We start from the raw sequence: 11,082 nt of genomic DNA, 5'->3' as shown, positions 1-11,082 counted from the left end.
GGGCGAGCTGGTTTAGGTGGACTGCAGCCGCTCACACTGGACCGTCTCGTTCCCAGCATTGATCCTTTTACTCTTGGCAGCGAAATGTAGTCAAGAAGGATCAAACATACGAGATTTAGTCACTCCGCTTCTCATCATCCTTTAGTCTAAGTGCTCTGGGATCGCTTCATGCACCTGCAGCTCCCCTGAGCACCATACCAGCATCCTTCTCGGCTTTTAAGGTCCAATCGTGGTGCATAAAACACGCGGGAACAAACTGCTTGCCAATTGCTTGCAGTCTGTAAACAGAATGGGGAAAAAATAGCACAAGCTACCAGAGGAGACAAGACTGACTGGCTATCCCGAGACAGCGGAGATATAAGGCTTATATGGATGCCTGCTAAATGTCGAACTTGCCATACTATCATCCAAGATAAGCATGTTGGTATGCAATTGTTTGGCGAACTGGAATTGCAAGGTGGCCTAATGGTTGGGAGATGATTCCTCAACTCAAGTATGGGGGTTAAAGCTGCCGCCGTTGAAAGCCAAACACTGAATCCCTTACTTCCTTCGATGAGGGACTTGTCTGCAGCGGAAAAACACCCACTGGAGATTCGTTGAAATCATCGTGTCATTTGTTCCACACTCTCCAACAGTGGTAAGTAACCAGTGTGGGAGGAATCACAAATTACTCAAAGTTCAACACGTGGTTCCCTGTAGCTTTCTTGGGGACTTTGTAAGAAAAATGCTGAACTCTCTGTTGCATCTCATTCAATTTGTAATCGTGGAATAATAAGGGATAATTAGGAGATCCAAAAAAAAGCACGAAGCACATGACCACAATACCAAATTCCACTTCAAGCGATGCTAAAATCAGCTATGATCAAGAGAGCTGATGCTCAGCCGACATCATCCTCAACAGTGCATGCAAGAAATGGGTCCCGTTGACAACATTCCAAAGGATTTAAATACACGAATGCTGTTAATCGTCATCAATGCTTAACCAACCATTTGTGAAGATCACCTTGTTAAACTGTTTTGATGGTTTTATCTCAACACAGCGTGAAGTGACTAACCGTGGAGGTCAATTCAAAATCAAACCTATCAAAAGCAATTGGACAGCGTTGATTATAATTTTAGTTAATGAGCAGCGCGCTGCGCCCATACTGAGGGCTCAAGTCGTGGCTGAAGGTCACCGGGTGATATTGCAGCAGCAGAGCTGCAGTCTTAATAAGGCTCTATTTACGTTCTGTGGCCCCATGTTTTCACAGACTTCAACGACCTGGGATCAAAAAGAGCCCAGAGGCAACTTGATGGCACACACACACACACACACACACACACACACACACACACACACACACGCACACACAGTGATAACATGCAGTGCAGATTGAAGTGTTCAGGATGTAGGTTACCTAGAGTGGTATTCACACACCGTTTTCCCATTCTACTGAGTGAAGCTGCGGTTTGGCTCAATGACAACGTCTCATACATAATTGCAAAACTAAACACTCACTTATTCGTAAGCTAGCAAAAGTTTGAATTCAATTCAGTTTGAATTTGTTGTTTCCTTTATCTGAAAAAGACACAAGCATGTGAGAAAAGACTATGAGACATTTTCCACAATTATATTATGATTTTATTTTTATGTAAAGTAACACATATCATAAGCAGTGGCCAATTCCGTTTTTTCAAGGCCGTATATACAGTGGTACTGCATTGCCACGTCCAGGTTTACGATACCTTTTCCTATCTTGCCATATTTTCTCATCATCGGGTCCTACGTCGTCTACGCATTGATAAAATAAGATATACAGATCCACCATGCGTGCTGCAATACTAAGATGCTCGAACATAAGAGTAGAGTGGTGAAAGGCAATGGATGAAACACATTTATGTTTTCTGAAAATTGTCCAGTAATATCAGAGCTATGAATTTGAGTGATTTGACCCCATTTGTTCATGGCCAACACAATAATCTGCCCAAAAACTAAAAACAAAAAGACAATGCAGCTTTGAACAAAAGAAATCCACTAACCATGAAAAACTGATTATTTTCTGATGACATCCTCACCGCAGTCTTTTTGCGCAAGTAAAACGTAGGAGTTGAATTCATCAATCATCTTGGCATATTTTTAGAAAGTGAACAATGGCCACTCCTCAGCTCTAATGTTCCGCTGTCGCACCTCTGGGGCTTTCGTTCACGTTCGGCAACACCTGGCTCGAAAGACAGAGCGGCCGGCAAGCACCTGCACCGCCTGCATGCCAGCACGTGGAGAGATTAATCACACGGCAAGTGAATGCTGGTGATTTATGGCAAAGCGTGACAGCGTGGTCATAACACACAGAAATGACATGTGGGGCGACTTGCAGTTTAAACGCTCTCGCAGGAGACCTAATGGGCCATTATTTGGAATTCAATGCTAGGCCTCAAACCAAAGGGGTCCCCCCCACCCACTGCCACTTAGCAAGGGGAAATGAGGAGAAGGGCCCATCTCCCATCTGCTGCTTTTGATGGTGCCGTTACAAGGATTCCCTTCTCCCCCGCCCTTTCTCTTCCCTGTGGTTTCCCTCTGCCTTTTCTTGTTTCCTTTCTCAAAGGACACATTCCCACACTGTAAACCAGAAAGAATCAGGGTTCACTTTCCCCAAGCAGCTTTATGGCTCGGCTGGGGGTGGGGTTAGAGGGGCAAGGCGCTGGCCACCCCATGGGACTTGGGACCTGCCATCTTGCTCTCTGCTGTCTCTCACAAAACAGATAAAAATCAGACAAATGGATTTCGTCAAGTGTTTTTACTTGTGTGATGCTGTGGGAGTCAACAATTATAGTGGCGCTCTAGCTTTCTTGCAGCCTTCTGGGACGTCTCTTATCAATGTGAAGAAGTCGCAGGAGGAAATGCCAACTTAACTGGAAGAGGCTTGCACACTGCTGTTTATCTGCCATCTGCAGCGATAGGGGATTTGCGGCAGCTCAGGGGGCTGGCATGTCTCGTAACCGTTAACCTTGTTGTGCGCTGGATGGCGCACTCTGAGATCTTTGCTCGGGATCTTGTTACAGGCCTTGCAGGAAAAGGGCACGGCGCACGCAAGCAGCGACATCAGGCCCAAGACCGCAAGCATGGGAAATGTACTCATGAATCGGCAGGATTCTCTCTGGGCAGGAAACTGGACATCTGCAGATGTTGCGCAGCTGCGAGCCATCAGGATCCACAGCATGAGAAATAAGTGCTTGTGACGTACTTGTTCACGATGTTGACTTTTTAGTATGGTCGGCTGTGTGATGGCGCGCTACTGTGTCTTAATGAGCCAATTCCAACTGCTGAGTGGAACGCTTGTTTAGTGGTCTTTCTGCTTGAGCATTCCCATTCTAAACCGAAAAACAGTGTGGCTAGTGCATTGGACAGAACCAGGAGCATGATGAGAGGTGCATGTAGATGGAACCTAAATGCTATGCTGTATGTCTCACCCTGTATGGAATTGGGATGACGTGATGCACGCGAGCCAAGTATGCAACTCTTGAGGAAAGCGGAGAAACTGCAAATTCACAGAACGCGGCGTTTCCCATGGACTGCTTTGTACATTTGACATTCGTTTCTAAAAGGATCGCTTTCATAAACAGCGCTCCTATTTGTATATTTCTCACCTCATTAGAGCCGGTTTTATTGCAACAAAAATCGAAAACATCTAAACTGTACGGGAATATTAGATCAGAAACATCTGTTCTATAGCAAACTGAATCACTGCAGTCATCCAACTGATGGTATTGGATTTGTTTTTATTTGCAAGTAATCTCAGGCAAATGCTTGAATGGCACATTTATTATTTGCGTTTGCTATCAAAGTAGTCTCATCGACAGCAACTTCCCTGGAGCCAAATGAACCATGTGACCTCAAGTCGAATTGATTACTTGCAACATCTTTGAAAGGGAGCAGCTGGGATGTCATGAAAGCGCCGCTCGACATTATCAGATCGGTTCCAAAGCTCCCTCCGCACTTCTGAACATGTTTTCATCAAAGAGCAATCAGATAGCAACACTTCGTGGCCCTCTAATAATGAACTGAATTGTTAGAATAAGGCATCACAGTCTCTTTGAAAGGATGCTAAGAAAAAAAAGGGTTTCTGAATCGTGCTGTGATGAATGTTATTCCTGTGGGTCCACTTTTTTTTTCCTTGGTTGACAAAAAAGTAATGAATGGGTATAAATACATTGCAGTTAATGCACATTGCAAAAAATTAAAAATTGGATTTGCACCAGGTAAAAGACCAGGTAGGGTAACTGGAAGTCAGTTTGAAAAGTGATAAAACAGTGGATGGTTTAACCCTTTCAGGGACAGCGGTTACTACAGTGGACATAAGATCATTTCTGGTGCATGAAAGGGTTGATTAAATTTGAAATGGGGAGAAAAGAAAGCAATTCATTGTCATCTTGATTTGCATAAATTGCTCATAGGTTGGGTCTCACCCCTCCACAAGTTGTGGATTTTTTGCTCAGGAAAAACCTAAAAACAAAATGAAATACCTTTGCGGGTTTTGTCTCAAAGTCAATAGGAGAGAATTGCTGTTTATTTTATAAAGCACAGATAGGAGAGTATCCATTGACATTTTTAAACTGACCTGAGAAGATCACAGAGAAGGTTGTCAGGGACCAGATGAGAAAAGATCTGATGAGATGTTGTGATCTTTTTGTCACGTTGCGAGGTGGTGGTGGACCCCAAAAAGCAGAGCAGGGTTGTATTGATAAAAATACAGTGAAAACTAAATCCGAAACAAACAAAGTTCTAAGAACACAAGGAATCCAAAGTACCAAAACAAAAGCATGACTGAACCAAAAAACTGACAGGAACAGAACCATGACAGAAACAAACATGACCCGACACTGAGTGGTCATGCCGGGAGTCCTTTTAAACAGCTAATGACATAACGACCAACAGGTGTGCAGCTCCAGGGAGAGCCCTACAGTGCCACCTGTTGGTCACTAACAGAAACATGACACTTTTGTCCCCATATTTTCATGTCCGCTGATGCGATTCAAGCGTCCTCATAAGTGTCCTCATGTGTTAGGCCTGAAAGGCTTGCGATTCAAGAAACCAGATATGATTGCATATTTTTTGTTTGGGTGTGTTATAAGTACAATCCATTTCAATGATCTCGGTAGAAACCGCGGTACTTTCAGACCGAGGGCAATCTTCCCAGTATGTCACAAGCAATACAGAGCGAACCAGTTGATGCTCAGGAGAGACTAGTCATATGATTCTGACCGATGAAATGAATTCATTGTCATGTTCAGGATACCTGGCAATCACTTCTCCTCATTTCACTTCCCAGAAAGACAAGACTTTTAAAAAGGAGTTATAATAACTGCCTGACACCGCCCCTAAATCTCAGTTTCTTTGGTTCTAGTAGTGTAGGATTTGGTTTGTTTTCGAAAGTTCCAGTTAAATCACGGTGACCTATCAGTCCAAGTAAGATCATCTTCACTTCAGTGTAAGTTCATTTTTCATCATCAAGTTGTTCATTTTGATGGAGCTACTAATTTTGGCTGCACGGAGAAGCTAAATGATCATGTTCATTTGAGGACCGTGACTGTTCAAAAACTAATGAAAGAAAATGATTTCTTATCTCAAGAAAAGCATTCAAAAGCTGTAAAAAGACGAAGCAAAACCCTCATCATACATTGCATTCAACCCATAGTTTGAAGTGCAGGCAATGGCATGACTCTTGTGTCCCCCTAGTGGCAGATAATGGATCTAGTTGCAAAGGAGTGCTCAATTTACCCGCCAAAGAACAGGTCAAAGCACATATTTATGAAGATCACGCTAATGAGATTACATCATTTAGATTTGTTATAATTAGTGCAAATGGATCCAGTTGAGGACAGAGTCTCTCTCATCATCTGCGCACACCAACTGAGAATGCATTTCTACACAGTGATTTTACAAATGGCTTCCCTTTCTGAGTACACATCAAAAATGGCCTCATTAAAATTTCAGGACTTGAATGGTTGAAAATGTCCGCAGGGAAGTACTCTGTTCAACTCAGGTTTACCAGAGGGTGTGACATTGTGGTTGCAGTTATAAAATTAATGAACATAATCCACATAAAAAGCATGGGCTATACATTGGAAATATGCAGGTAAATACACACCTTAATGTTGAAGATGAAAATTTTGGGGCCTATTAATCAATTTCACATCTTGGCCAATTTATACTTGCAACTTTGTGGAAACAGTTTGGGGACCCTTTTCTGTTTCTGTTTTCTGCTACCTGAGAGCCCTTAGTCTTTACTTTAACTCGTCTCCATCAAGTAGCTTTGGAAGAAACAGAAGTTGTGTGATAACCAGGACCTTTGCTAGTTGATGTCCAGCATTACTTAGCTCTGACTTGACAAATTTTCCTTTTGGAAAGAAATCTCCATTCGACATATTCTGTTATGGGCGGCATCTGCAGTCTTTCCCAGCTGACTGCAGGTGAAAGGCAGACGACAGCCGAATCTCGTCACTCAGTTGCAGAGGACACATGGAGAACGACTCACAAAGAGAGAGAGTGAGAGAGAGAGGGGGGGGGGGGGGGGAGTTGAAGCTAATGAAACAGTCCATTATTATAAATCAGTATTGGAGCATCCTGGCTGAGACATTTCCAAGGATATTGCAGTGCTTCAATTCCAAATAATCAGCTGTACAACTCAGATGTGTCTGTTTCACCAGAAAAAAATAGTCACACATAGACATTTTTCTTATTATTTCGTATAAATACAAAAGCAACGACTAAGTCTTCACTCTGTATGTAGCACGAACACGCCAGTGAGTAAGCTAGCAGCTAATGTTAGCAAACGTACCTTCAAGGTTGCAGAGGTTAATGAGATGTAAGACTTGAAACGTCGCTGGAAAATCTCATTCAAATCTTCAGTTGATTGTGACCTTGAAAACGCAATGCGCCCCGTGATGTACGACAACCGTTTGACTCTGAGAATTTATCTTCTAGTGTAATGTGCCCATTAATCTGCAAAAAGTGGGTATGAGTGACAGCTCCTTAAGTTAATTCCTCTGATGGAGCAATTCATATGCAGGACAATGCAGACTTTGAATATTCTTTCCAGCCATCCATTTTCACTCTTCATCCTCATTAGGGTGATGTAGCATGTGGCGGACTACACCTGGACTGGTTTCTGATCCATTGGAGGGCACGATAGACAAAGAGTCAAAACAATATTTGCACTCACATTCAAGAACAATGTAAAGTATTCACTTCAATTATGAAACATGTTTTTGGAAGTCCCTGGAGATAAGCCATGCAAGCAAGATGAGAAGATGCAAACTCCATACAGGATGGCCGGAGCCCTGATTCCCTGCATGAGCCCTGAAATGATGCATCAATGAGGCTCCGTGTCAGACGGACTTTCATTTTCGAGGGTGAACGCCGATTGAACTTCCAGTCTCGTTGAGGGAGGGTATTGATTTACTTTTTTCCCTCCCATTCACTTAGAATCATTGCACCCTTTAGAGCAAAATCCAATCTCAGTTAACCATTTAAGTGTCTACACTCCGCAGAAAGATTTAACATGTTCCTGTCATGGGATTATATGATTTAAATGTCTTATTCACAAAAGATCAAACAGGATTCCATCCTACGAGAGTAATTCTTGAATATCTACATTCAAAATCTTTGAGCCTTTTTTTTTAGACAGACTCTAAGAGAGCATTGAGATGAACATTACTCTGAATCTCATCTGGTCAGTCAGGCTAAATGTCCCCTCCCTTGCTGTTGACCAGCTTTTGCTCCTCGGAGGCCTCACTCTGGCAAACTAATCCATCATTCCGACTGCACTTCCCAACGATGGAGTGTGTGGAAAACCCTCGCTGAGGGAATTAACTTTGTTATGTCCGGAGACCATAAATCTCTTGCGATCGCTTCCAACCTTTCTCAGGTAAGATCAGGTAAACTCAACATCTCACATTTGTCCACATTTGGAACAGAGAAATACATCAAAATACGACACAGTGGTTAAATACATTGAATAGAAGTCTTGGGAGCGCTCACAACAAGGTATTGTTTATAGGTTGTTGTACTTTGCAACAGTTACCTTATTTTTACAATTGTATTTGCATTTCATTGCGTTTTTATCCATTACAGCTTGAATTTCTTTGTTACTTCTGTATATCCTTCAGCATGAAGTATGCTAGTGTTCGACCTTGCCTCTCCTCTCCTCCCCTGATGAGATGGAGAGAGTTACTGCGCTGTGTATTCACAGCCATTCCAATTTGTGTATTGATTGCTGTTTAATTCCATAGGTAAAGATCAAAGGCTAATGCTTTCTACTGAATGTTTGACTCAGCATTTTTTTCCCGGCTACAGGACGTGACATGCCTCCTGTATCACCTGGCTGGTGACATGACATAGTCTAGACGTGCTTTAGATGCAAGGCACTACATAGCAACATGTTGCCCTTCAGAGAAACATGAACACATGCCATAAGCTTATAAAATGTTGATGTGCAAAGGCATTCTTCCGGCAGTTACCGATGCTAATTGGCAGCGGAAGCGCGTATCCATACTGTACAGTGCTTGACTGCGTTCCTCCCAACGGCATGCTCAAACAGCCATGGCAAAGTGTGACTTGGCATAATCGAGGCGTCTATTTATAACGCCGCCGTTTGGACATGGTATATTTTATTCATAGGCAGGCTGGCAAAAGGGAGCGAGCTGACTCAATCGCCCGCAAGTTTTGTTTGGTGGAGAAAGGAGGTGGAGGAGGAGGGATTTCATAAACAGGTCATTGTTTCTTTGCAGAAGGCAACAACAAAGAAAGGTCATATCCTGCTGGAATGCCTCAAAGGAAGGCATTCTAATTTATATCGCGCACTCACGTAATACACTAGACAGAGCAAGTATTTTTGGCAATGTCATACATTTTACACCATAAATCTGTTGGATATGTGATATTATTCACTGTTGTCCTTCCTTCCACCTTTCTTTTGTTCATCAAAGCCATGCATTAGACCAGAAATCCAGAGATCAAATATTTGCCAAGCTTTCAAGCTAACATGGCCAGGCAACAATGGGACTCATAATGTTCAATTGGCAATTAAAAAAAACAAACACAAACAAACAAACAAAAAGACCTCATTCTTACTCGCTGTTACCTTTAGTGCACATGTAATATTTATGGTGCAGGTGGCTAGGGGGTGGGGGTGGGGAGGGGGGCGGGGTCAGTCATTGATCTCGTAGGTGGCTTAGCAGGCCCTGGGAGGGCCACGTGGGATGAAGTCACATGGGACATATTGCTTCTTCTTCAGCGTCCATTAAACAAAGCATGATGCATTGTGCTTGAATGCAAACACCGCAAGCAGGAGTTGTACCGCAATTAGAGAAATGGTTGCAGGCGCCATCACCAAAACTACATTATAGCTCAGCATATATTGTATGTAAATGTTAGCCGGCATCAAGAATCAGATGTCAGTCCTTGCACTCACCAAGCGCACAAGCTGCAGGGAATAGGCACTGCTGCACAGGAACAAAACACATCTCTTGTCAAAAGAATGATAATAGAGTAAAGGGAAATGTTTTGCATCTAACAAGCAGGATCGGATTTTATTGAACTCTGATGGGTCGGTGAGATGGAGGATTTGTATCTGAGGATGCCCTGAATGTTAATCGTGTTATCTGATATTGAAGCCAGCACTCTTATTGCTTGAGGACAATTAGAGGTGATGTTAAAGAGGGTGTGACGATGGATAATCTTTCTTTTTTTTAAGATACTGTATATTAATAGCTCTTAAGATGTTGCTTCAAGGACAGAATGATTCCATTCACTCTACAAAGAGACTTGGTCTCAGTGCATTTTAACCAGTTCATGCAGCCTGTAACCCACGAGTGTCAAAGTCAAGGCCCGGGGGCCAGATCTGGCCCGCCACATCATTTTATGTGGTCTGCAAAAGCAAATCAAGAATGTCAAGTTCCATAATGCCTGCTAAAGTCTGAACCAAAATTTGAAATTGTCATATATAATCCACAATAACAGTCATTATTCTTGACTTCTGATTTTAAAACTAATTATTCATCAGTTTGCGCTGTGTATGTAATATGCGGAGGGGATTAAACATGTATATGGTTTCCCAAAATTCATAACGTAACTACAATGTGGCCCGCGACAAAAACGAGTTTGACACCCCTGAATATCATGTAACCTCGATATACTGCCCACCATAGTGTAGTGACCGCTGCCCATGAAAGGGTTAAATATGCATTTGTGAACGTGTAGAGTCGTGGCTTACGCTTACACTCTTAAAGTGGGCCAAAGCTGCGCTGACTTCGTTTTTATGTGTTAGTACTGTATTTGAGAGAAAACAATAACCCAAGACTTAAAGTGAGGAACTGACACACATACATATATATTGCTTTCATGATAAGCAGAGAATTTCAAAGTAGCACAATAAAAGGACGTAACAGAGGAAAACTTCACTTGGACTGAAAAAGCTTTTCAGAAAGTGTCCAGTAATACATTTTCAAAAGATGAGGGGAAACTTTCTGAGCAATTGTTGTGGCCACAAAGCTGTTCCTGGACTGAATATGTGAGATAAGTGCGTTGAAGCCCAAACAAATTGAAACAAAAGAACATAAGGTGGAGATTGGTTCAGTAAGCAAGAAAAGGGGAGGAAGCACTGCTGGCATCCAAGGTCATCATAAACCTCAGCATCTGTCTGTGCAACAATGCAGAAAGAGGACACACTGGGAATCGATTTCACACAAAGACTGCACTACTTGGAAAGGCACTCTCAAATACTGCATCTTGTGTTATTGGATTTGGAACCCAATTTTATGAGCAGTATCTATTACATTCAAGACAAGCAAGGAGGATCCAGTCGAATGAAGCGCCAGCCCCCAAGACCCGTGGCCAAGAGAGGAGAAAAGATTGTCCTGTATTTTTTTAAACCTTACTTAATTACCGATGCTTGGAAATAATGACAAAAAACACACATGTAAAAATGTTACATTTCAGTGCTATTTCATCCCCCCAAAAAGCAAGTGCTAAAATAAAAACGCTAGTTATGAAAAGCTGTTAACCAGCGTGTGAGAAAAATAAACAGCACATTTGTTTTTATACAA

The sequence above is a fragment of the Hippocampus zosterae genome, chromosome 14 (assembly GCF_025434085.1).
Source record: "Hippocampus zosterae strain Florida chromosome 14, ASM2543408v3, whole genome shotgun sequence".
NCBI lineage: Eukaryota > Metazoa > Chordata > Actinopteri > Syngnathiformes > Syngnathidae > Hippocampus > Hippocampus zosterae.
This window is presented reverse-complemented; position numbering follows the sequence as displayed.